Here is a 27815-nt window from a genome sequence, read left to right as displayed (position 1 = left end):
CCCGCTTCAGTATAGAAGAGGGCAATCCGATTGATCAATTACCATTCTATTATCAACTCACTCCTTCCACTTTCGCACGGGTGTTTGGTTTATACAATATGTGTATTCAATAAATATTTCCATGATAAATACTCATATGAAATAATATCCATAGTTCCTCTACTCTGTACTGAATCGGTTGGAACACGTCTACCATCCAACATCCCTTCACAGTACAACTCGAAGCTCACAGAACAAGTTTCGTTTTCTCCTCCTTCATCCCTAATACTATTGGAACAGTACCCCCCCCTGCCCTTTATGTATTTCCTAAGGAATATAATACACAAGCTTTTAAATAAAATGAAAACAAGTTTATCCAATCCATCACTCAATACATGGTACTAACGTATTATAGATTGATTAACCAACCTTTGTGTATGGGCTCAACATACAAAAATAAATAAATAAATTAATTAAAATAATGGCCATATGCCAAATATCGTATTGGAGTGGCTTTCGTACCATGTGCCATGGAAGTGGTTCCACTAGATAACAATAGATTTGTTTCTATTGGGTTGAGAACCAATGCATTCGGTGGACAACAATGATTGGCATTCTGTGCACTTGATCCACTTGGTGTACTTGAAGAAGTTCCGTATATTATCTCTAGAGTAGGATTCTTGGAATACATAACTCTTTCGCCGACAGTGTTAAATGTACTATAGTTTTACAACCTTTTGTGACGAAAGGCTTATTATTTTTTTCTAGGTTCCCATACAATTCATTTCCTAGAGTTGTCTTGCATGCCCCACTTCGGCTTCACCGCTGTTTAAGATGAACAAAGAATAGTGGCAAGAGACACAACCACCTACTGCTGACAGGACATAGTTGCTTGGGAAAAGTGTAACGCCTCGTGCGTGATAACTGACAGGTGATGTTACCCAAGTTGACGCAATACAATCATAGTCAAATAATCTTTTGTGCTGTCAGCAGCCAGTTGATTGGACAAAAGTACGCTGAACGAATGGGCCATTGTTCCTGTTGCACCACGCATATGAATGTCTGTAAGGTGCACAAGAGTCGTATAGTTCCCATCAGTAGCGGAAGTATCTAGCCCTAGGTTGCTGCGATCCCCGCTGGTATGTCCGTCTGTGAAAAAACTCTGCCTACATAAACTGAGAGCTTTTGTAACAGGATAATATGCATGTAGAGGCTACAAATGAAAACTAATAACACATAACGCATATACCCGTGTTTAGTTAGGGAGAAGTTATGTAACTTTTATCTCCCTTACAGCACTAATGTATTATACAGGGTTTTTTTTTTTCAATTTCGAAGGCATTTCTATTTTTTTTTAATTAAAAACAGAAACAGTAATATACCTGTAGGTGCTCATATGTTCGTAAAGTTTTTTTATCATTTTTTTTGCTGTGAGACAATTCCATTTAATTAAAATGCTAAGAAGTTAATTCTAGTCCAATAGAGAAAAAGGGACTTGCTTCTGTAGTTTAAAAATAGAGCACATTTTAATATCTTTCCACATTAGCATAACAATACTGCGCAACTGGTAAAAACTGCTAGGTAAGAAATTCACTCCGCTTTTTCGAGATTAGACAGTAGCGTTTTTTTTTCCTTTTTTCTTTCCTACTGAAGTTTTACGCAAAGTTTCGTATCGCTCTTATTACAATGTAAGTGTATATTTGCTTAATGCAATGCGTGATAGCAGGTGATGGATGAGGTATCACGAAAAGAAAAAAAAAGCATTCATGAATTTTCGTACTTTACTACAAAATACCAGCCCATCTTTGGTAAATAATTTATATTATATTAATAATATTATATTAATATTAATAATAAAACGTTTTTTTTTGCATATTGTGTGACTTCTATTCTCATTCAGGTTACAACATATGAAGATTACCAGATATTTTTACCAATCTGATCATTTGATAACGTTGCAGTTTATTTAGTATTTTATTTATGCAATAAAAATAATGGTGCTCTTATCTACTATCAATTAAAATTGAAATAAAATAGAAAAGCTAAAAATTTCTAAAAAATTAAATTTTTTTTATAAATTTTATAAATTTTAGTTAATTAAAAAAATGTTATTTTCTTAATATTTCAAATAGTATTATAAGAATAGTGATGATTGTATAGTTTTAGTGGCGCATGAACACTCGAATACAACCATGCCGTCTATAAGAACAGTATTATATGTACAGTTGGAAGTTAACTGTAAATATAATTGACAAAATGCAAGTAATGTTGTACGGAAATGGAGGATATTATGGATTCATCCATAATTTATAGCTGAGTCTAGAAAGAAAGTGAAATTTTCGGAATTTACCACAGAGTTTATAAGAATGTGATCTACGGCTTTGGAGTTTCCTTGGTTTGCATTACTAAATAGACTCGTGTGACCCCTATGTTCGTATTTTATTAGAGCATAGGTAGGTTTGGATCATAAAAATATACAGGCTCTTGAGCACAGTCCGTGTCTTTTAAATAATGCAAACCATGGCAACTCCGATACAGAAATCATTATCATAAATTCTCTGTAATTTTCAAAACTTTATGCATATTTCGCTATAAAATATAGATGGAAGCATAATATACTCCTTTATAGTAATTTAGGCCATATTGATACATTTGAGCTCTATATTTTAATAATGATTTATAGTACTTACTAGATTATTTCTATAACATTATAATAAATAATGCTACGAATAATACTCGAGACCAGTACTACCTCGTGTCATGAGAATAGCGCTGACGGACGTAACCTATGCGTGTCGTAAAAGGCAACTAAAATGGACGCTGAGTTTCGAGAGTTTGAGTTAGCTCTCTTAGGGTTTTTACCTTGAGAGAGCAATTTGAGTCTCCGCGGAGGGTGTTCTCCGGCACGGCCTGGTGAGGGGCTTTGTCGGTGGATGCCTTTCCCTGGAATATGAGCAGTTCTGCTCGGTGGTGGGGGGAGCCCGTGACTGAGTGGAGCCAACGCTGGGATGGACGGTCTTTCGGCCACTATGGAGTGGTTCAGGGATCGTCCTAATTTTTAGAGACTGTTTTACTTACATATAAGCCTCAATGTAGCTCATGCATGTCGTACGAGGCGACTAAAATGGGTTTCCAGGGAGGGTAATGGATGGCAATGCTGTAGCCAATGAAGTTCTAATTGAGGCTCGGCTATTGCTGTTACCCACCTGCAATGATCAGAGCTTTATATAGCTCAATAACACCCTATTCTTACACCGTCCTCTACAGATAACGGGGAAGATGAAAAGCATTCTTGCTTCGTCCTTTTAAGCCAGTCCTTTTAAGGACTCGAAACCAAAACCAAAAAAGTTTAATTGCTTTTGCTAATGAGAACTATATTCCAAGTAATGCAGCGAAACTGCATTTTGTAATAAACAGAATAAAAATTCAACAGAAACAACAATAATTAAGTTCTTTTTTGTTTTCCTTTGTTTATCTTATTATTAAAATAGACTGTTTTTGCACTTAGGAGTAAGCAATTAACAGAGAGAGTGTTACAGGTTTTTAAAATATAGTAAATATCTCGAGTTAATTTAAGTTTTCATCTACAGCGCTGCTAATTAGAGTCACAGTGATCGTTAGAAGAAGAAGAAACATGAGATTGCCAATAATAATTACGAATGGTTTCTATTTCTCGGAAATTTCCTCTAGAGATAATACAATATTGCTGAGAAAGTAGTGATTCATTTGGAGCAATTTCGTTGTTGACAGTACCTATTTACTGTTCTCTATATCTTATTTTTTATATTCTTTTTTTTTTAACCACAATATTTTATATCTCATTATAACAACAGGGCATTACTCTGAATAATTCATTAGTGACGATAGAAATTATAGAAGATTTCAAAGCAAATATTGGCCATGCTCATGATTCTATTCGTTATTAAAATATAAGCTTCGAAAGATTTTTCAAAAAACTGATTACTTTCGTTGTTCAGTTTGTTTATATTATGAAATCATTTGGATTATTTTGAGATTAAGTATTTGATGAAGAAAGCGTTTAGGTTTTGTATGATAATTCGTTTAGGTCACAAAGGCCCAAACCAGAACATTGATGGTCCAGGAAGACTGCACACATCTACTCTTTAACCTACAGGAGCCGTGAATTTGAATCTTACTGTGAAAACGAAGTTCGATTGTAGTCGGCGACTAAAGGAACGTTTTCTTTTCAGCCATTCGATCTTTTTATGTAGATAGTACATAATAAGTAAGTACAATTTTTAAAAAATCTATTTAATAAGTTCTAAGAACACGAGATGGCGCTAGTTGATTACGTTTGTAAGCAACTGTGCGTTGTTTACGCACATAAGGTTCTTACCATAATCTCACTCCCTAAAAGTCCTAAAAAGGACGGAGATGGACTGAGTCCTTGACTCTTCATATGAAAGAAGAAAATCTGTGTGGATGGTGTGTTATTGAGTTAAGATCTCTAGTCATGACTGAGTAATGGCAATAGCCAAGCTTAAAACTACATTGGCTACTGAATAAGTAAAGCCATCTCTAAAAATTAGGACGATCCCTAGACCACTCCATAGTAACTGAAAGACCGTCCAACTCAGCGTTGGCCCCACTCAGTGACAGGCTATCCCACCACCAAACAGAACCGCTCATATTCCAGGGAAAGGCATCCACCAACACAGCCCCTCACCGGAGACTCACAATGCTCTCTCAGGGCAAATCCCCCAAATCTAAGCCCTCCCCTCTCCGCAATCAAAATTTCGGAAGAAACCTAAGGGAGCGAAACTCAGCGTCCCATGGTAACGGCAATGCCGAGCCTCAGTTAAAACTTCATTGGCTACAGCATTGCCATCCTTTACCCTGGAAGTCCTAAAAAGAACTCTATTCTAAATTCACTCCCTTCTTCGTTAGCTACAGCATTGCCATCTGCTACCCTGGGATCTATTTAAATCAATCTCACAATCATCTCTTAAATTCACTCCCTTATAGTCCTTATAAGGACTGGTTTAAGGGGCGAAGCAAGAATGCATTTCATCTTCCCCGTTATCTGTAAAGGACAGTGTAGGGATAATCTGGCTACAGCATTGCCATCCATTACTCTCCAAGGGTAATAATCACCGCATCTCACGGTCAATTCACCTCTTTAAAATTCACTCCCTTAAAGTTCTTAAAAGAACTGGGCGATGAACTGAGTCTGTAAAAATATTTATGTAGCTATAAGAAGTCTAAATATTTTTACATAAAGTTTATCAAGGTCAAGCCCAGTAAGAATTGTGACTTGTAAATAGATGTATGTTATATGTAAATAATCCCAATGGGAATTTGTATATTGCTCTATGCCAAATAAGGGAATATTCTAGAAGGTGTAGTATTAAGGCAATACCTTGACATTGGTAAACAGTATAATTTTTGAGCTTTGTAAAGACTTCAAACTTTGTGTGTGTGTGTGTGTTCTACATGGGAAGCTCAAGGTCAGTGCTAGGTGGACCGACAAAAGCTTTAAACGAATGTCCGCTGCCAGAACTAATAGGATTTAGGGAGTGTAGGAGAAAAACAAAGGAAGGGTCAATCAAAGAAAAGGATCAAGGGATTTCACCGAAATGTTCGGGGTTCACATATCTCCACACAAGGATTCAGAAGTAACCGAATAAAAGGCGTGTGCGAAAAGATCGCATCATCGGCTCGAGAAATTTTCGTCAGTGATCCAGAAGTCATGATCGAGAAGTCGCCCACGGTTGTCTGGCAGATGTAGGCCATCGAGTACGCGACGTCCAGAGAAATCATGCCCGTGATCTAAAAGAAAGATGATGAAGAGTCGATCCGCCAGGCAAAGCTGATAGTTGACGACGAATTGACGAGTCTTCGCCGGGAGCTGTTGTCAGAGGGAAGAAATTGCTCCATTAATTCAACTCGCATGCAAGCATTCCGCAAGCCGATAATCTTCGCCCGAAGTGCGGCAGGACAGAGTATCCTCGAAACATCAGTAGACCTATGGCCGGTGTAAAGAGGGATTGAAAAACCTGACACGGAACGGAAGTCCAGTTCGAAGCCAAGTACACAGAGGGTAGCAGCTATAAAGTGAGTTGACCCGTTTGTTAAATTTCCTTGAACTTTTAAGAGAACACTTATTAATGGACTGTAAGTAGAGGCTGATCTAAATAGGCATATCTAACAGTTAAAGATTATAAAGTGATTAAGTGTCAGGAATTTGTAGTTTGAATTAAGTCATAGGATAACTGTTGGCTGAATTGGTGAAATTTGCCTACAGAATATTCCCAGCATAGACAGGAAAGAGCAATTGTGTGTAAAAGATATTGTTTATGTGTTCGATGAGTAAGGGTTAACATTTAAGTAATAAGTACCATTGCTCAGTATAAATGATTTATGTGATAGTTAGAAAATTAGTTAAATATGTGATATGATTTGTATAAGAAAATGCAGGAACTTAACTAGTCTATTTATGCAGATTTGAATTGTGATATTTCTTTTTATTATTGAAAATGCAGTGTAAAATTTGTCTTATGTGAATTAAAATTTTGTTGTTTAAATATTAATAGTGTTGCCTGATATTTTAGTTCTTTGATGCACTGTTCTAAAAAAATAATCGAGCTTGTGAGCAGGGAAGATAGATAATTAATACGAGAATTAGATAAAGAGATAGCCACGACTGTATATAAGAGTAAGGAATGATATCTACCGAAAGTAGTAATATTTAATGCCATAAAAGGATTTCCTGAGGCACAGTCACTAATTCAAATAAATATCTAGAGATCCTTGGTATAATAAAAAGGAATACCGGAGGTAAAAATAAGGAACAGGAGGATATAAGTTTAAAGTTAATAGAGTTGTATAAGGGAAAGAGACAAGTTAAAGATTTGGGAATTGACGATAAGATATATAATATAGAAGAGAGATATAAAGAAATAAGATAGAGTAAAATATAGAAAAACCCTAAGCAATTACAATGGTGCAGTAACGACAGGATATTAAAGAAATAAGGTTAATATAGATAAAAAAAACACCTCTCATTTACAAGTCCTTGACTTGAATGAATGAAGAAAATCTGAATGGATAGGGTGTTATTGAGCTAAAAGCTCTAGTCATGCTGGGTAACGGCAATAGCCGAGCCTCAGTTAAAACTTCATTGGCTACAGTATTGCCATTCGTTACCCTGGAAGTCCTTATCTAAAGGTAAAGTCGTCTCTAAAAATTCGAACGATCCTTTGGCCACTCAATCGTGGGCGAAAGACTGTCGATCTCAGCGATGGCTTTCCACTTACCACCACCAAGCAGAACCGCTCAAATTCCGAAGAAAAGCATTCACCGACAAAGCCCCTCACTGGAAAACACTTTCCCCGGAGACTCAAATTGCTCCCTTAAGGCAAAAGACTTTAACGTAAGAGAGCGTACTCATATTAGCAATAGCCGAGCCTCAGCTAGAACTTCATTGGCTACAGCATTACCCTGGAAATCCTAAAAAAGACTTTTCTTCACATCTCCTCTAAACCAAATTCACTCCCAAAAAATAAAGTATATCTATTTCAAATATGTTGATATAAGCTATAAAACGGTGTATTTATAGATAAATACCAAAAAATATGTATATATATATTTATTTATAAGTTTTCTATTTAATCTAATTTGAATATTTAAAGCGAATTTTTTTTTTAATTTAATTAATATTATGATATTACTGAAATTTTTATTTTCCGAAGGCATTCTTTCTTAATGCATCATCGAAATTGAACTGTAAAATATAATAAGAATTATGCCCAATAACTAAATCTGTAAGACAAGTGATCTAATGTTACCAACTGTAACGTGACCTATTATTATATAGTAGCTGTTGCATACTTATTTTGTTATCCTTATAAAGGTTTGCTGTTAAAGATATATGAGGGGCGTTGGCCTGTAATGCCTCTCTGAAGAGTTTTCGAAATTAGCTGAAAGTAGGTTGCATGAGCGTGCTTGCATTGTGTGGGTGAGACAGCATTAACGAGAATGTTTTATTTCAAAAATATTCTGTTTTAGATTTCATCTATCCATTGTAATAATCTTTTTGTATTTTTCTCGAATGCCTTTACGATACAAGCATTGGAAGCGCGTTATAATAAAGATAACCAGAAGGGGATCTTCTAGTCACCATTATGTACATAGTGGTGTTTACAATTTTCTCCCCTTCGTCAACATGACGAAGTTTGTTAGGCGTTATATATAACGTGAACCACGGAAAAGTTATTTTCATCATAATTGGAAGGACCTGCTGGGTATATTATATTTCCCCACGCGCTGTTTGTATTAAATTCTTTCAATACTCTTGTATTTTCTGAAACAAAATAACTTATAGATTTTTTTGACAGTTAAATAGGACAAATAAAAGGAATGAAATCTAACCTTCCATTTTATCATAAGATTGGATGGAATTAACTTGCTTATTTCGAAGGATATTATCGGATGATAGAGCTTGGCAACTTATATTATTTAGATCCAAAATATAGATGTTTTGAAGATTTCAATGCTAGATACAGTTGCTTATAAACTTTTAGTTAACTGAAATGTTTCTATAGTATAGCAATATTTCTGTTTATATAGAATTATTAATTAATTATATATCAGCAATTTGAATTATCCATGTAATATTACTATAAATAAATAAATATCTATACATATATTCATTATATTGTGAAAGGTTTCAGATAGAAAACAAATCAAGACAAATGACAATACATATTTTAAAAGGATACAACTGCATTGTTAGGAGAATTACTTACTGTTCAATGGTCCTTTTATTTTCATGTTTCTTCAGGTTATCATTTAGCGAAGTTTTAAAAATATTTTTAAAAAAATTGAGGAGTGTCTTCCAATAAACCACTATTGATTTCACTCATACTTCTAGATAATTTAGATACTATATTAGACCCTCTGTCCAAAAAGAAACCGAACTTTTCGAAAATATACGAAACTAGTGGCGCCACCTGTTGTATCTTTTTTTTTTTGTCGAAAGCGACAACCTTTATTAGTGTTGTGTCAACTGTTTATGACATTTGTTCCATTAGAAGCCGAGTTATAGTGCCAAGTGTGACAGAGTGACGAATGGTCGGAAAATGAGTATCAAACAGACAGCTGCGATTGACTTTTGTGTTAACCTTGGTAAACGTTTTACCGAAACGCATCAAATGCTTCAAAAAAGCATGCAGTGAGGAATGCTTATCCCGTACTCAAGTTTACGAGTGGTTTAAGCGATTTCAAAATGGTCGAGACGCTTGAAGATGACGAAAAGCCGGGCCGTCCAAAAACTGGATTGAGCGAAGTTAACATCCAAAAAGTGCGTGATTTCATCAAAGAAAACCCGAAATCGTTCGTGAGATTGTTTGAAGATGAATTGGGGATTCCAAAATAATTGTGCACAACATTTTGACCGAGAGTTTGGACCTTCGTAAATTGAATTCGCGATTTGTTCCCCACAAGTTGACCGACGACCAAAAAATGTATCGAATTGAACACTGCAAGTACCTAATTAAAACCGCTCGTAAGAGTAAAATTTCCTTGAAACGATCGTTACTGGTGACGAAACGTAGTGTGTTGAGTATGAGCCTGAAATAAAGTGCCAGAGTGCTGAGTGGAGACCACCAGAAGAGGGGCATCTGAAAAAAAGTCGCTTGGAGAAGTCAAAAGTAAAGATAATGCTGATTTGTTTCTACGATTCCAAGGGCATTATCCACAAAAAATTCGTTTCGCCTGGCCAAACGGTCAATGGTGAGTTTTATCTCGAAGTTTGGAAGCGATTGTTAGTGAGAATTCGTCGCGTGCGGCATGAATATCGTGACGACCGACCGTTCGTCAAAACACACTGTCACTCTTGGGATTATAACTCGGCTTCTAATGAAACAAATGTCATAAACAGTTGACACAACACTAACGAAGGTTGCCGCTTTCGACAACAAAAAGATACAACAGGTGGCGCCACTAGTATTTTCTATTTTCGAAAAGTTCGGTTTCGTTTGGACAGAGGATGTATAATACCCTGAAGTTATTTTCGTTTCCTCACCTCCAAAAAAGTTGTTCATTAAAATGTGTCCATACCTAGAACTCCAGATACTTCTCCGGGCAATATGAAATGAATCCTGGGAATACCCTCCAACCACGGTACTTCGAAGTTATGAACAGTCACCCACGTAATATTAAAACGCTGGGATATATCAGAAAGCACCTGTCATGTTGTATTATTTTATTTATTTATTTTTTTCAAATGGTACTTCTGTTCATGCTTGTGCAGTCGTAAACATGAAACCCAACTCCATTGTTATTTGAAAATAAAAAATCAGTTGTTTTGCACAATTGCCAGAATGGATATCACCGCTCTGATGACTATATTGACCAAAGAAGAACGCGGTGTAGTGATTTGGTTTTTGTGAATTGCAGACATAAGTATAAAAATTTATCAAAGATTTACAATACGGTATGTGTTTTATGTCAAATATATGGGAATGGATTTATTATATATATTTAACTTTAAGCATAGAAAATCTACGTAGTGCAGTACGGAGGATGTCGCACCACACTATCCTTTGGATACAAAGATTTGATTGCAATGAATGAGAAACCTCCTTAAGAGGCTTTCCAACTGAAGATGAGTTAACTGCTCTCGTAAAAAATGAAAAGATTTTTCTAAAGAGGGCCGTAGACTCTTCCATCTTGCAGTAGTGCAGTGTGTCAACAAGACTTGGATATTGAGAGCTATAGGGAAGATTAGAACATCAATGGGATCGAATGTCAAACTTTATAGTTTGACATTCGATCCCATTCTATCCTGATTGTCTCAGGATAGAAGCTTACACTCACGCAATGTGAGTTAGGTTGTGTAGTGCTGAGCCCACCTTCCTTAGACAGTTGACCATTGGAGGACCGTGTTAAGAAGGGAAGAATGACGATGCACAATCTTGAAATCAGACCTTGACCGAAGGAACATTGATATGAAGCATGGACCTTCATCTTGAAGGTCGAAACGGCATTTAATACAAACTTTCTTAATACCAGTAAGAAAATGATCATTACAAACTCAACAAAATATGAATTCGTAAGGTATTTCTTTAAATTTAATTCCTATTCTCTTATTACTCTTTCCATTCTATAATAACATGAACCAGAGAGAGAGAGAGAGAGAGAGAGAGAGAAATGTTGGCTCATAGACTATCTCAGGTTTAATAAACTGTGAACGCATTTTCTGCAACTTCGATTTTTCTTCGGTATGCTATTTTTTATCATTTGATTTATGCCAGCATAAATGCTATTTAAAAAAAAAACGAAAGGCTGATTTCGTTTGTAGATTTATGCATGCATAAAGAGTATATCGCTAGCGGTGTGATTTATGTTTGCACATTACTGATTTGATTTATGACCACATAATAAACAATTTTATTTTAAAGTTTTAAATATACATTTGCCATCATTGACATAAATTTCTATTTTATTGCGTTCGGGTCAAAAATACGTATATATGGTCAATGAATTAAAGCACTCCCTATTGTTTACAAAATAAACTACTACATTACAGAAGATAGAATGACAAAAAGGTTTTGTTGCAACAGAAATGGTTCTCATAACTTGCCAGGAAAGAAATCATCTGCAGCATATAATCGATGGATGCTGTACTCATATAATTCCGTTGTTGCTTTTTAACTTCGCAACAAAAACAAATTGATTGGTTAATGTCAAGGCCTTATGGTAAAGCCCTCTGGTGGTAATTTCCTTCTAAAACGAAGTTACATCAATTGGCTTAAGTTAGGAAAGAGATACCCGGAAAATTCCACGAAACCCGTAATAGCAGTGGTAATTGTGTTGTCTACGAGTGTTACCGTGCAGAACTATCTTTCCATTACATTTTGTAGCCAGGGAAAGCAGTACACGTAAGCGGATTAAGAGCCGAACAATGGTTCCCGTTTGTCGCTTCTAATGTTAGGAAAGCAGCGTAAAATGAATCGGATTACAGGCGAGATATCTTAGCTACTCGTCGAATAATTAATATGCGCTAAATTGCATTGTCTTCTAAAGACCATCGGGAGCAGACATGCACTTGAATTAGCCGTAGAAGTATGCGAAGATAAACTTATTAATCTTTGCTGGAATGTAGAGTGGAGTTAGTTAGATAAGCAAACATCCTTTTTTAAATTTCATCACCGTTCATCTTCTTAACCTCCAATCATGTTGAATTGGCGACTTCCTTAAACGAAAATTATATCAAATCGGGTATTGAAAATAATTGAATTAAGCTCCAACTAGTATTCATTCACTAAACAAAAGGGAAAATTCAAATTCAATAGCATGCAACACCGTTATGCGCCCTCTAGTGTCCAGGCAGTAGCTTCCTTTAAAATGGGAAAATTGTATTCAATTATTATAATACCGAATAACTTATTATTAAACTCAATGTAGATGGTCACAAGAGGTTGAATAAACCAATTCTATGTATTCACACAATATTGAGTGGACTGTCGGTCTCTTGTTCAATTTCTGACTAAACTTAATCAATTCTGGGTAACTCGAATTGGATTTTCGATTCTCTTTCCAAGCAATATTGTGTTTAACTTACTACATTTGATTGTTTTTAAGAGAATGGAGGATAAACAATAAAGGTGATGTTGCACGATGCAGGTACTCGATCCAAGTAAGTGCTTCGGGTGCTTCAAATAGCTCTCGTAATTTACTTATCGGCTCAAGGAGAGAATAAAGAGCGTATTTATTCCCAGGTATTACCTTAGCCTTTCATTTTATAGGGAACATGTTTAGCTAGTTAAAGAGGGACTCGAGTGGATGGATGTACGTAACCTTTCTCCAAACAGGAGGGCATCACATAAGTAGCTGGGAGGGAAAACAGCAAAAGGGAGAGTTGATTTAAAGGAATAACATCATCTGAAGGAAGGAATGAACAGAAAGTGACTGAATTCCCATTAGACGGCGCATGCTTTGTGTGTTAAGATTTCTAATCAAAGATTAGACAGTTCGGAACGAAGATAAAAGAGCACACAAAGTCTGCGGGTCACTTTTGGGAGCTATTAATCTGTTACTGTATTGAAAAAATAACGACTTTAAAACGAAATATGGTGAATTATTTACTCATAGTTTTTAGCATTTGTTTCACAATATATTATGACGTATTGCTAATTGTTTTCTCGTACGGTCTCGAACTACGTATTCTGTACCACGGTAAATTACTGCGCAGTTCAAATTGCAGGCAATTATAATCAAAGGCAAGCGATGCAAATTATTCTATTTTGGGAACATTAACAGTAATATCAGTTGAAGTGGAAACAATGAGAAGAGGAAACAATCATTTAAACAAGGAAATGAGCCTAAATGTCATCATTACGGAGAATTTCGATGAAGCATCTGCATCAATTGAATATAGAGCCAAAGGTATCTATTTGCAACAGGAAGGATCAGAGGGCATGGGATTAGAAACAGTCCATGTAAATAGAATTTTTATAAATTAAAAAAGTTATTATATTTATTTTTAAAATAATAGTTGATTTAAAATTTAACATCTATTGATTTAATTTTTTAAAAAATTGAAAATATGACTCACACCTTTATATTTTTCATATCAAAGTATTATAATTAAATCATAAAAATGCTTATGAGAAGTTCAGGAATGGTTGAAGGATGAATCCCTGGTAGAGTAATGGATGGCAATGCTGTAGCCAATGAAGTTCTAACTGAGGCTCCGGTATTGCTGTTACCAACCTGCCATGATCAGAGCTTTAATTGCTCAATAACATCTTATCCCTACACTGTCCTCTACAGATAACGGGGAATATGAAAAGTATTCTTGCTTCGCCCCTTTAAGCCAGTTCTTATAAGGACTATAAGATTATGAGGAATTCGGAGAGGAAGGAATTTCATTATCCTGGAACGGTAATGGATGGCAATGCTGTAGCCAACGAAGTTCTATCTGAGGCTCGGCTATTGCTGTTACCCTCCTGACATGATCAGAGCTTTATAGCTCAATAACACCTTATCCCTACACTGAAGATGAAAAGCATTCTCGCTAACCCTTTAAGCCAGTCCTTATAAGGACTATATTATCAAGAATTCGAGAGTACTATCGACCGTGAGTATTGAATGGCAATGTTGTAGCCAACGAAGTTCTATCTGAGGCTCGGCTATTGCTGTTACCCTCCTGCCATGATCAGAGCATTAATAGCTCAATAACACCTTATCCCTACACTGAAGATGAAAAGCATTCTCGCTTGACCCTTTAAGCCAGTCCTTATAAGGACTATATTATCAAGAGTTCGAGGGAGCAATCGACCGTGAGATGCTGTGATTGATTGATTCAATCCAATACCCTTGGAGAGTAACGGATGGCAATGTTGTAGCCAATGAAGTTATATAACTGAGGTTTACTATTGCTGTTACCCTCCTGCCATGATCAAAGCTTCAACAGCTCAATAACCTTATCACTACACTGTCCTTTACAGATAACGGGGAAGATGAAAAGCATTCTTACTTCACCCCTTTAAGCTAGTCCTTATATATATATAGTTTTATATAAAATTATTCACAGAACCAACATACGCTGTTCTTTGCTAATAGGCAAATGGAAAACCCAAGTTATCGTGTGTTTGTGTTAATGATATGACTACCAGTAACGGGTGAATGTGTTTTGTCTTTTTCATAAGCACTGAATAGTTGGGAGCGGAATACGGTTGCAACAAATACCTACTGTATAATATGGATACATGAGTTGTGAATCCTTTCAAGTGGAGTCATGTAAAAAAAATTATTTCCAAGACTGGAACCCGAGCGGCGTCTTGCTTTGAATTCTACTACAGAAATTTTTAAAAACTCCGTTTTGAATAAAAAAGCAGTCTTAAAATGAATATATGAAGGCATTCTTGGCGATAGACGTTATACACATCTGATGTACAGTATATGTTTGGAAAATAATGTGAAAGAAATTCCATCTGTAGACTGGCGTCGAACATCTCTAGGGTTTCTTCAGCAGGTTCTGAGTTAATCAATCCTTTGTGAAAATTAAATGTTTTTTTTCTGTAAAATTTTGGTTTTAAACCTCGCATCTCAAAATTGCAGTGAAGGAGTCACTTTATATCAGCAAGGGTTATGAACCTTATGTAGGGTAATTATCTACCATATTTTTGACATTTGTGTCTTAAAATCTCGTTAGCCATGAAATAACAATGATGTTCGCTAAAGGAACAAAAAGTTACCCACCTATTTCCAAAATTAGGGCTGAAATAGTAGCTATTTCCATTGGGAAATAATGGGTATTAGAGGATTTTTTAGAATTTTAGAAATTAATGTATTTCTACTTCCTCCGTAGCACTTCGCACGGAATAAATCGGATGATGATCCAGTTTAACACTTCGAATCGTCATGAATTACAGAATGATTCTATTTAAAATAGTGGTCTTAGACTGGATATTGCATCAATTACTTTATTTTAAAGAAATACAATAATCGCATCGATGCACATTCAATTCCTTATCAATCATGCATGTGCATATTAATAAATAATGGAAATATTTCATTTATTCAAGAATGGCATCGCAAATAGATAGTTTAAAAATATTATTTGTTGTAGTTTTTAATTAATACCTGAAAAGAACACAGAGTAATACTTTCCTATTGTAAATGTTAAATGTTTTTCCAGCATTATTTATAAGCATGGCAGTGAAAGTACCTTCACAGGGTAACAATTTATGTTTGAAGCTAATATGCTCTTTTGCATAGCAACGATCCTAAATTACAAAATTTATTAGTTCTATATTTTACTTGTAAGATCTGGGTATAGTAATATAAAAGAATTGAATTGAAATCATTTCTGAGATAAAACTTCTATACTTGATTGACTTTCCCCTATAATTTTAGCCAAATCTACACGAGAGGTTTCCTCTGTATTGTCTTACCTTCCATCCAACCATTTCTCGTCTATCCGAGATGGGTTGAGACACCTGTTAGGGGTGTCTCAACCCAAGGGGCCGGCTTGCCTACTTGCGGAATAAAAAAACGAGTTTTTGAGAGGAGCAAAACATTGCCGCCTCTTTATGAGGCTGGTTATTTCACCTTCAGATGAAAAGCCCTGATAAAGGTTCTTTGAGTCTTAGATAGGATTCAAACTCAGATCTTTCCAACCAAAAGACTTCACCTATAACGACTAAAAGTGCAAAGGCTATATTATACTCTAAGGACCGTCCAATTTTAAGAGAAGAAAAATGCTTTTTCAATAGAAATTTTTGCCTTAAAAGTCTCCGCGTTCATTTTTCTTTAGCTTCTACAGAACACAAGTCTGTCCTGTATAAACCAACCCAACTCATCTTCCTTTCATAATACAAATTCTGGGAATATGTGTGTGTGTGTGTGTGTGTGTGTGTGTGTGTGTGTGTGTGTGTGTGTGTGTGTGTGTGTGTGTGTGTGTGTGTGTGTGTGTGTGTGTGTGTGTTTCAGTAGTGGAATTCAGAATTTTCAAGAAGAAGACAGAATTCGAAATCAGATCTCTCCCTACCCAAACATCGTCATCTCCAATGTCTAAGCGACATAATGGCTTTCTTCTAATTATGATAAAGAGAAAAAAACTCGAGGTAACTAATTTATTCTCGAGACAAGGTGCATTTTCAGGCTATAGTTAATTTCATTGGTTTAGAATAAGTTTCATGCGGTTGCTTTATGATGTATGACTAATCGGATACTTTACACAAGCATTATTACAAATTACAGAAAGCAACCGTCGATATAAACTGGGGAAATAAAAATATTCTAGAAAATTTCCAGCATTTCTGATTTCATAACAATTATGGAAATAGTCCGAAGTGATAAAAAAAACAATACGTTTTGAAAGAGCATTTATTCAATAGAATAGTGACGTCATTCGTTATAGAAAGTGAACCTGGACTAGTTTTTGATGCTAATATTGGCATCTTTAATATTCCCATTCGCTAACAAGAGCAATATCACTACCTTACATAGCTAATGTACGGCTTATTTATTTTTTATTTGGAATACCTGATTCTGTTTCTTAAATGGTGGAAATTTGATACGTAAGCGTAAAACAGTAAAATGATATTCTATTACAGAATAACAAATTACGTTGGAGAAAATTATAATTTATTAACACCAGAATTTTCGGTTACTTTTCGTGACTATTCTCAATGAACATAATAAGCTAAAGCCAATTAGAATAACAGTCTAAATTAAAGCATATATCATAACGCATGATATTCGTTACAGGAGAACTCCATCTGTTAGATATTAAAATTACTGAAACATAAAATAATAATTAATAAAAAATCTCTTAACACAAAAGTTGAACAAAAATAACTTCCTTAACTAGAATATTTATACATTAAAACATTGGTCATTAGATATGAACTTCGTAGTTTTCTTCATACAGTATTTTTAATATAACATAACTTTTGTATAAAATTTTGCTTTATTCCAAAGTGGAGGGGAACCACCATACCCTTGGAGGGTAATGGATGGCAATGCTGTAGCCAATGAAGTTCTAACTGAGGCTCGGCTATTGCTGTTACCCTCCTGCCATGATCAGAGCTTTAATAGCTCAATTACACCTTATCCCTACACTGTCCTCTACAGATAACGGGGAATATGAAAAGCATTCTTGCTTCGCCCCTTTATGCCAGTCCTTATAAGGATAAGAAGTGGAGGGTAATGGATGGCAGATATGCGGTGGAGATAGATGAATAATAAATTTCTCCCTTGGAGGGTAATGGATGGCAATGTTGTAGCCAATGAAGTTCTAACTGAGGCTCGGCTATTACTGTTACCCTCCTGCCATGATCAGAGCTTTAATAGCTCAATAACACTTTATCCCTACACTGTCCTCTACAGATAACGGGGAAGATGAAAAGCATTCTTGCTTCGCCCCTTTAAGCCAGTCCTTATAAGGACTATATAAGAATGCGGTGGAATGGAATCGACCGTGAGATGCGGTGATTGATTCATTCAATCTAATACCCTTGGAGGGTAATAGATCGCAATGCTGTAGCCAATGAAGTTCTAACTCAGGCTCGGCTATTGCTGTTATCCTCCTGCCATGATCAGAGCTTTATTAGCTCAATAACCCTATCCCTACACTGTCCTCTACAGATAACGGGGAAGATAAAAAGCATTCTTGCTTCGCCCCTTTAAGCCAGTCCTTATAAGGGCTATAAAGAATGCGGTGATCGAGATTCGAATCAATCGACCGTGAGATGCGGTGATTGATTCATTCAATCCAATACCCTTGGAGGGTAATGGATGGCAATGCTTAGCTAATGAAGTTCTAACTGAGGTTCGGCTATTGCTGTTATTCTCCTGCCATGATCAGAGCTTTAATAACTAAATAACACCTTATCCCTACACTGTCCTCTACAGATAACGGAGAAGATAAAAAGCATTCTTGCTTCGCCCCTTTATGCCAGTCCTTATAAGGACTATATAAGAATGCGGTGATCGAAGCCTGTTGGTGTTTTTGAAGAAAGTCCTTTTTAGGACTTCCAGGTTAACAAATGGCAATGCTGAAGCCAATGAAGTTTAAACTGAGGCTTGGCTATTGCTGTTACCCAGCCATGACTAGAGCTTTTAGCTCAATAACATCCCATCCACACAGATTTTCTTCATTCAGATGACGGGATAAAGAGGCAAGGACTCAGTCCATCGCCCAGTTCTTATAAGAACTAAAGAATGCGGTGGTCTTGGTTGAGCAATCGGCCAAGAATGAATGCGTTATCTATATATCTATATCTATAGTGGCTGGTTAAGCCTGATTTAACCGTGCAGTTTCAGCATAATACTAAAGGCCACATGAGCACGGAATCCTATAACTGCAGGATGAGAATGAGGAGAATATTTATCTTTCGGATAGTCCAAGAACAAAGTTAATCTCTAAACCAGATGGAAAGAGACTTAGCAAGGTTAATCCTGTGAAGTATTCTTTCAAGCCTTTTCGACAATCCCTTAAGAGAGGTGGGCGAAAGCTTTTTGTAGAGGAGGATTTGGATGACTGCTGTAATTTTTAATAACTTTATTGATTAAATAACTGGCAATCAATCAAAGATGAAATGTTTCTCGGATAAAGGACAGTTCATTGTTCGAAAGAGAATTAGTTTAACATAAAATGGGGGGCACAGCACATCTCCTGTCCAAGTGTCACCTCCATCCAGGAGGTTCACTATTATGGACATCTGCTGCAGATCCATAATGTGCAGTAGAAAGATAGAATGTTAAGGTTCAAATCGCTTCCATCTTGCAGTTAATTTCCCATGTCAGTAAATATGCGTGTTCATCAGGCGGTTTGCCTGTTTTGAGAGACGAAAAACCCGATTTTCCGAGAGAAAAAAAAACCCGTATGAGACCGGTTAATTTACAATTTGATAGAAAACACCTGATAAAGGTTTTTCCGGAACTCGGGTCTTTCCAACCAAGAGTTCAGCACAGTGTACCAGCAATTTAATAACAACTAACTTCTGAGATGGATGATGATATGCTACAGCATCGATGAGCTTTTCAGTATTAAAAATAATTTTCAGTATTCTCGGGTGAACTGAATCGATTTTAAGATATTTTGAAATTAACTTTCAAGTCTGATTCGGAGATTCAATTCGTTTGTGGACTTTTCGAAAGATAAATAACCTCTGCTTTTAGTTCTTGGAGCTCATACAATTCCGTGTGTATGCGGCGTTTGTTATTATGGGAAGACTGGTTGATCAGTTCAAATTCGCTTAGTAAAACACGACGATGATATTCTACTCCATGAGTTTGATAGATCAAGTTTCGTCTGCCATACTATATCTACCAGATATGGAATTCATTGGAATAACACTCAAGTCTTACACAAACGCTCTTTCTTATTAGAAAGACTCCATGATGAAAGCTGTGAGGCTCATATCCATCACCTGAATCTCAACAAAAATGAAGTTATTCTCATTTTGGGAGGCAATCTTTAGCATTCCTCACTTTTGTGCTAAATAAATTTTGTGCTGTTAGTCTAATTTGATTTATATTTATGTGAATTAAGAAGGACCAGAAAATGTGGCCGAAAATTCATTCATCCTTCTGTAAATAAATTAAAAACTGTCCTGATGCAAGTTGTTATTCTAATATAATTTAATTTTTGCATTTTGTTTTTCTGATTTTGCCACTTTAACTGATGCAATTTGTATATAAAATTCATATGATAAGCGAAATAATAGTAAATAAATTAAATTTCAGATTTTATTCAAATCTTTCTCACAAGAGAACCTGGTTATCACATTCAGGGGCGGCTCGTGCACAGGCACTGCTGAACTGCAGCAACCCCAATTTTTCTCGATATATAAATATATTTATTAATTTATTTATATTTGCTTGTAATATTTAATTTTGTCATCAAAAATCCTATACAATTCTCTTATTTTGTAAAAAAAAATAATAAAAATCCATCTTGTAGCACTTAGGAGGGTGAAGGACGCTAGCAGCACTGTGTTTACCACAGTGCCATAATGCTACGCGCGCAAGCATATGCACGTCATAGTGAGATGCGAGCTATTAGCGTTATGCGGCACTGCCTTTCGCGCAGTTCCAGTGTTGTTTATACGCAGTTTGCGCCAGTAGTAGAGTGTTCGTAGTGCTAATCGTGTTTACTTCGTCTCTTTAAATATTTGGACATTACAATGAAAGATATAAAATTTGTTATAGCAATTTTTAAGTAATTTTGAATTATACTAAACTGTATAATTTTATCGTTAATAAACAATATTTTTTCATGTTTAATTTTTTTTTTAATTTTACCATAATTTTGATATTTTATCCAAACACCTATATACTGTACTACAGTGTGTATATATATTTCGAAAGTTGCAGCACCCCCACGATTTTAAGCCACGAGCCGCCACTGATCATGTACAGAAAGACAGATAAACGCCATCGAACAGATACTTGATTTTGCACAATTATTCTAATATTACTGTATAACACTTGATGGCTCTAAAGTTAGATACCAAGGGACCAATGATCAGCAGTTTAACATAGAGGATGCTGGAAAGACAACCTCGAATCTGGAGTGTAAACCAACTCGATAAAGAGTGTAAACTAAATTAAAACGAAACTTTATGCTATTAATGTTTAAATTAAACTAAACATGAAATGCATATAACAAGAGATATAAAATGAATAGTAAAAATCGAAGCCCAAAAATATCTAAATTTTTCAGCTAACGAATTGTTATTTTTGAAGTCAAATTATTCATCTACTTTAGTGATGAATGATCGCACTATTTTTAGGACATGTTAATGTTTAATGGATGGGTGGCTGCGCATGTACTATTTTCTGTAAGAGAGTTGGGCGGTCTAAATCGTATCTGTGACGGTTGTAGCAGACTACCTTTTAATGCTCATTGGGCAGACAGAACAGCGTTTGAGCAGTGGACAAACTAATTGATCATCGCAATCGAAAATTTTGTTGATGATATTTTATAGGAATCTTCGGACATATCATTTAATATTTATTATTCGCATTGATGAGCACAAGAAAATTCAAGAGTTAAGAAATTGAAAATAATATAATGCAAGTCGATCTAATACGATGTTAAGATATGACTCAATTTCTCATAGTGTAAAAGATTTGAAGACCAGAAATACGAGCACACACCCGTATTCAGAAAGATATGCGAAATATCCAATTACTGTTTTGAAACCTTACAATATTAGATACACGTCAATTTTTATTTGTAATACGGTTTGATTTTGTTTTATTTTGATTCAAACAAAAATTTTGTTCTAAAATTAGTTAACAATTATTATACTTTTTAATATTATTTTAATAATGTTCTTTAAACATTGTTGAGATCCAGAGTCTAGTCAATTTTCATAAAACACCATTTAACTTTTTATACTGAAAATATACAAATAAGTTATAAAAATGCATATGGCGGTGATTGATTCATTCAATCCTATACCCTTGGAGGGTAATGGATGGCAATGCTTAGCTAATGAAGTTCTAACTGAGGCTCGGCTATTGCTGTTACCCTCCTGACATGATCAGAGCTTTAATTGCTCAATAACACCTTATCCCTACACTGTTCTCTACAGATAACGGGGAAGATGAAAAGCATTCTTGCTTCGCCCCTTTAAGCCAGTCCTTATATATATAAGGACTACATATATATATATATATATATATATATATATATATATAAGGACTATATATATATATATATATATATATATATATATATATATATATATATATATATATATATAATATAACTATATATATATATATATATAACTATATATATATATAATATAACTATATATATATATATAACTATATATATATAATATAACTATATATATATATATATATAACTATATATATATATAGTTTCTTCAAAATTACTTAATTCATTTTTTTTAAAAAAACTTAATAAAAAAGCTTGGATAAAACAAAGACGTTAAATTACTTCCTATCTTTTTGTCCCGTGGCTACAGTGCCGATATTAGAAGAAGTTTCTTTAAAATTACTTAATTAATTTTTTTTTTACTTGATTTTTTTAAAAAAAAAAGCTTGGATAAAACAAAGATATTAAATTACTTCCTATCTTTTTTCCCGTGGCTACAGTGCCAATAGATTGTCGAGGAACGGAAAACCCCAAGAAAATAATTCATCGATTTGAATACTGGTATGTTTATTCTTGAAGAAAAATTAATTTATAATTAAGAAAATACGTTGACAAATATTGGCAAAAAATTATGTGGTTGGACATATTAGAATTGTTTAATATATTCCAAGGAACGTCGCTTGTAGCCAAGAGTTCTTCCTATAGATTTAATGTCTTACGTAAAATGAAAGAATCGAAGTTCCTCATAAAGAAAAATGTTGAGGTGCTATTTTGGGTAAAAGAGCATAAAAATGAAGACACCATTCTGTTTACGATCAAAGTTTATTTATAAGAAACTGTTACCGTGTATTCTAATGCGGGCACAATTCAGTTCCATACCGGAATTGCCTATCTCTATGGAAAAGAAGTTCAAAGCATAGCTGAACTTTAATTATAATCTTTTAGAAGAAACAAAATTGTAGTTTTTTTCTAAAGAGAATTGCTTAAATATTATTTTTTCCCCTATACTAATGGTGAATTTTAAATTGTACATTTTTGGGAGTTTGTTTTTATGTAATGTATACTTCCACGGTACATTTGATTTCAATTACAAGCATTTCGGAAACCATACATTTGAATATCAGTAAATAGGAAGCCATATGCAGTTAGTCAATGCGATGTATTCGTCTTTGATTGCGAGCTGAGAGGCTTCGCTCAAGAGGAGGTAAAAACAGTTTGACATTATGACTCTTTCATAGAAGACTTTCTTGATTAATGTACTATTTCTTCACGTCAGCCAGATTTGTCCATATTGATGTGACTAGTGAATATATTTTCATAGTCGGCATTAAAATGTGGATTCATCTTAAAACTCTTTGGAAGTTGGGAATCGTAACTTTTCTAATTCTATATTTTTATAAATAATGTATGAATTATGGGAAATTATACAGCAGAAATAACAGCACTGGAGGGAAATCGAAGTTTTCAATGTATGATTCTCTATGTAATTTGTTTTGCAAAGGGAGAAAACCAACTAATTTATGCGAAGAAAATACTGCTATTTCCGCATGAGACCGGGTTAACTTGCCTGTAATTGAAGAGCCTGTATTCTAGGAAGAAAACTTTGCAGCATTGTCATCAGCACGCATGCTCACACATTCAGGATAAATGGCTGGAGCTACACGAAACTTGCATTATGTGCTCAGTGAGACTGTCGTTAATGTACCTAACAGACTGGGCAAAGGATATTTGTCCATTCGTTTAATGGGATAAGTTCACAGGCAAGCGGTTGTTCCATTTTCATTTTAGCCATTCATTTACACATATTATGAAAAAAGAAAAGGTGTCACATACGTCAGCTGTATGCGCTGATGGCAAAAATTTGAATTCATATTATATATTGCGGTCCCTCCTTTAAGCTTAACAATCCTGGCTTTGCATAAATACAGTGAACATCATTAAATAAAGCTAGGATTGACGTGATATATAGTGATGAGGATGTGTAAGAATACAAGCCTTACGGTCTGCTCCAAACAAAGTCTTCTTGGAAGCATAAGAAACTCATGCAAGTACATAACAACTACTATTAATATTGGTAAGAATTCATAATTTCATAATAACTCGATTTATTTCTGAAATTTCCTACTGATAATAAGAATACTGTAATATCGGGAATACAATTAATGATATCTTTTAAATGGAATAAATTCTAGAACTTCATACATTAAATTTTAGTTATGAGAATAAAATATTACATACATTTTAATATTTCATTGACTTTAAGTAGAATAAATAGTTGAAGTCTAAGTCGTCAAATATAAATCCATATTTCCAAAATCGATACAGAGAGATTCATTTGATTCCAAAATATTAATAATATCATTACGAAGGCTCAAATAAATGTGGTAGACTAAAATGAATCTTTATCTCAGAGACATAAGAAGAAATATGTGTACAAGATTCATTGAATTAGATAGAAAACCAAATAATTATTCAGAAATCGAATCAACATTGAATATAGCAGTTAAAGAATGTTCTGTTTTATTTTTTATTTTTGAGAGTGAAGTCCCGTAAGTGATGTGGTTTGTTGGATGGAAAACCCACATTTTCATTCCATGAATTAGCATGAAATTGCTTGTCTAGGTTTATGTTATTAATTCTATATGTATCTCGATACTACGAAATTCAGATTTCGTCTCTTATCTCCCCCTCATCAGTAAAGATTGTGGAAAACTTGCTCGACAAGCCTATCTGTCCCATTGCAACCTGTTGGGTTTTTGGTACATCCCTTTAACATACGTCCCCAATGAGAATATTACAAATTAAGCATTTCTGAAACATCATAAGGAATTCATGAATGTCAATCTCCTCCCCCATCCCACAATTAACATAAACTTTTACTTACCTCACCGAGGATAAAAGAGCAAGTTTCTCTTTTCACTTAGATCGTAGACCAGGAACCTGACACAGAGTAGCTCCTCTTATATCTACGCGGCTGTTAGGATGAAATGTACGCATGCGTGTTTCATCCAATCAATAGGAGACGATTTACCAAGGCGTGAACATAGACTAGTGTGCTAGCAGGCAGAAATTAGATTTTTTTTTTCTTTTGCTTCTAGAGACTCCCTGTTGACGAGAGTAATAGAAAGGTGACATTTGGGAAGAGAAATCCTGTGTAACTCTGTACGAAGAGATTTTACCGTGATAAGCAACAGCTGAGTATTGGGATGACGTAGAACAAAGCAAGAACAATTTTTTGTTTCTGTTTTTTTTTTTTGGAAGAAAGGTTAAGCAGTTAGTAGATCGAATGTTGTGGCTTGGAGTTGGAGAGTTATCAGAATTGTATCTGTGTTCTGCTTGCAGCGATGGAAGACCGACGAAAAACAACAGGATAGAAAAAAGAGATACGAGATAAATAACAAAGTAACAATAGAACAAAGCAATATGGAAATAGACGATTTCGATAATAATTCATTTCATTATTTAACCATTCATTCAAAATCAAAATACAAAATGTTATGCACGTCAATCTGTTGAAAACTAAGTTGCCAACAGTGTACAAGTATCTCCTCTAACATGATTTAATAAAGGTTATTTATGTTGGTTTATAATTGGTCATTTTTAAAGCATTATGTTTAGTTTACTTTATTTAAAGTTTATTCTTATTCTCTTTGTTTTAATTTCTGTTTTATTTTAACTTTATTTTTATTTAAAAAGTATTTATTATTTTATATTAAAATTATGCGTCTGAACCCAAAATATAACAGATTGATAAATTAGCAGAACACCTTTGTAACTCAGTTGTGATGAAAAATCGGGTTCGAAACCACTCTCTATATAATTTTGTTTTTTGCCGTTTTTAAGAATTATTCAACTTAAGGGTGAGTTAGCTGGCTACATGCGGTAATGGCAAGATCTTTCATACCACAAAGGAGACAAACTAGCCGATAAACACAAATGATCAATATCTATAATCAATGGTGTGTTAGCCTTAGTGCTTCGGCCGTCATTCTGATCATACCAAGTAATGTTTTTCGACATTGTTTTTCTCAGTAAACCTTTTTCTCTTTTCTGGTTTAAAAGTTTCGAGCTTTCCATAAGTGGTTTGTATATAACTAATACTGGGATGAAAAATATTGGAATCCGCCTTTTTCATCTTAGAAATTCAAAATCTCCTATTATTCTTCCATATCATCACGAGAGATTTAAGTTTACCAATTTATCTCGCCATCATTGATAACAAAATTATCTTTACAAGCCCTTAGTCCTTATAAGGACTAGTTTAAAGGGGCGAAGCAAGAATGCTTTTCATCTTCCCCGTTATCTGGGAATGAGGACAGTGTAGGGATAAGGTTATTGAGCTATTAAAGCTCTGATCATGGCAGGAGGGTAAGAGCAATAGCTGAGCCTCAGTGAGAACTTCATTGGCTACAGTATTGCCATCCATACCCTTGGAGGGTAATGATGTAGTTAGAATATTAATATTAAATAAGTACAAAACTGAAAGGTGTTATTGTAAAACATTCAATAGATTATTTTTATTTAATAAAATATCTTTTCTAAATATATATTTTTATTTCAAATAAATGTATATTTAGATTTTTTAATTATTTACTAAAGTTTAAATAAATCTTACGTAAAATATGGCCATTTTATTTTTTTTGATTGTTTCAAATTGAGATTCTTTTATGAAAAATATTTTTTAATTATGAATTATTGTTTTTTAAATTGTTTATTCTTTATTCGTTTTAATTTATTTTATTTATATTTTTAACGGTTAAAATGGGTAAAATGGATAAAATTTCATTTTACCCATTTAACGTATGTAAAATGCTTACATTAATTAAAAATATTTTTTCTTTATTTCTAATGGATAACATAGAAACTCTGATGCTAATATGCCTCCGGCTGTTCGGTCCATACTACTGTTGTTGAAATATTTTAAAATAATGAACCTCTGTCTTTTTCAATTTAAAATGTTTGCTATTCCAGAGGTGGTTTATATCCTATTAATATTAATAACGAGATTTACTTAAGCTTCCGTCTATTGCTTCATCGTCACTCACCAAACTCTCCTAAAATTTTGATGTACTTATAATTAAAAAGAAAACGTAAATAGAAAAAGAAAATATTTAAATCCACGTTGTATCATGAACTCCCTACTGCTCAAGGAAAGTGGATTTGACTGAAAACTTAAAATTGCAAGAAACACACCTACAGTCGACTGTTACTGATTATATACAAATGAAAAACGTATATTTTGCCGTGTTATCTTCATACGTTTCTCAGAAAGTCGCAGCTAGCTTGTCAACATGTTTACAATTGGTAATCTCCGATCTTATACTTTGTATTACATGCTGTAGATCGGTGTTTCGTATTGACCTGACAATTACGCAGTTGACGTACAAACACCTTATCAACACGCACGATCGTTCGAACTAGCAATGTGGTTCCCTGGAGAAAGATTTAACAACTCTCATATCAATGCGCCTATTCAGCTAGTAATGAACAGCCAATGCACAACTTTGCCGCTGTTCGCTTCGAAGGGAACGTCTTACTGAACGATACAATAGAAGCCTCCTCAACAATAAAATGATGCGGAAGGAACCGAGGAGTTGTCTGATTGGAAGAAAAGAAAGAAAAAAAGGGAAGTATTTTTTTTAAGTAGAAGAAAAAGAAGTACTTTCGTTTAATTACACGGAGTAGAACTTTTAAAACAAAAAACAATTGTACGACTTAAAAAAAA

At 34.5% G+C, this 27815-nt stretch overlaps 1 protein-coding gene across 2 annotated transcripts in view; it reads right to left on the bottom strand.

Annotated features, from left to right (window-relative positions):
• The window catches only part of LOC150105130 (xibalbin-1-like), a 64850-nt gene extending 39810 nt beyond the window's left edge, over window positions 1-25040 (bottom strand). The window contains exon 1 of one of the 2 annotated variants that reach the window (XM_090396166.1): window positions 24975-25040. The gene's annotated coding sequence lies outside the window, so the exon portion shown is untranslated. The remainder of the gene's footprint in view (window positions 1-24974) is intronic. The other variant, XM_090396167.1, reaches the window with a different exon arrangement.
• Between the last annotated feature and the right edge of the window lie 2775 nt (window positions 25041-27815).

Source organism: Typopeltis vanoorti, chromosome 7 (assembly GCF_054136105.1).
Source record: "Typopeltis vanoorti isolate ZY-2024b chromosome 7, IOZ_Tvanoo_1.0, whole genome shotgun sequence".
Lineage (NCBI taxonomy): Eukaryota > Metazoa > Arthropoda > Arachnida > Uropygi > Thelyphonidae > Typopeltis > Typopeltis vanoorti.
This window is presented reverse-complemented; position numbering and strand designations above follow the sequence as displayed.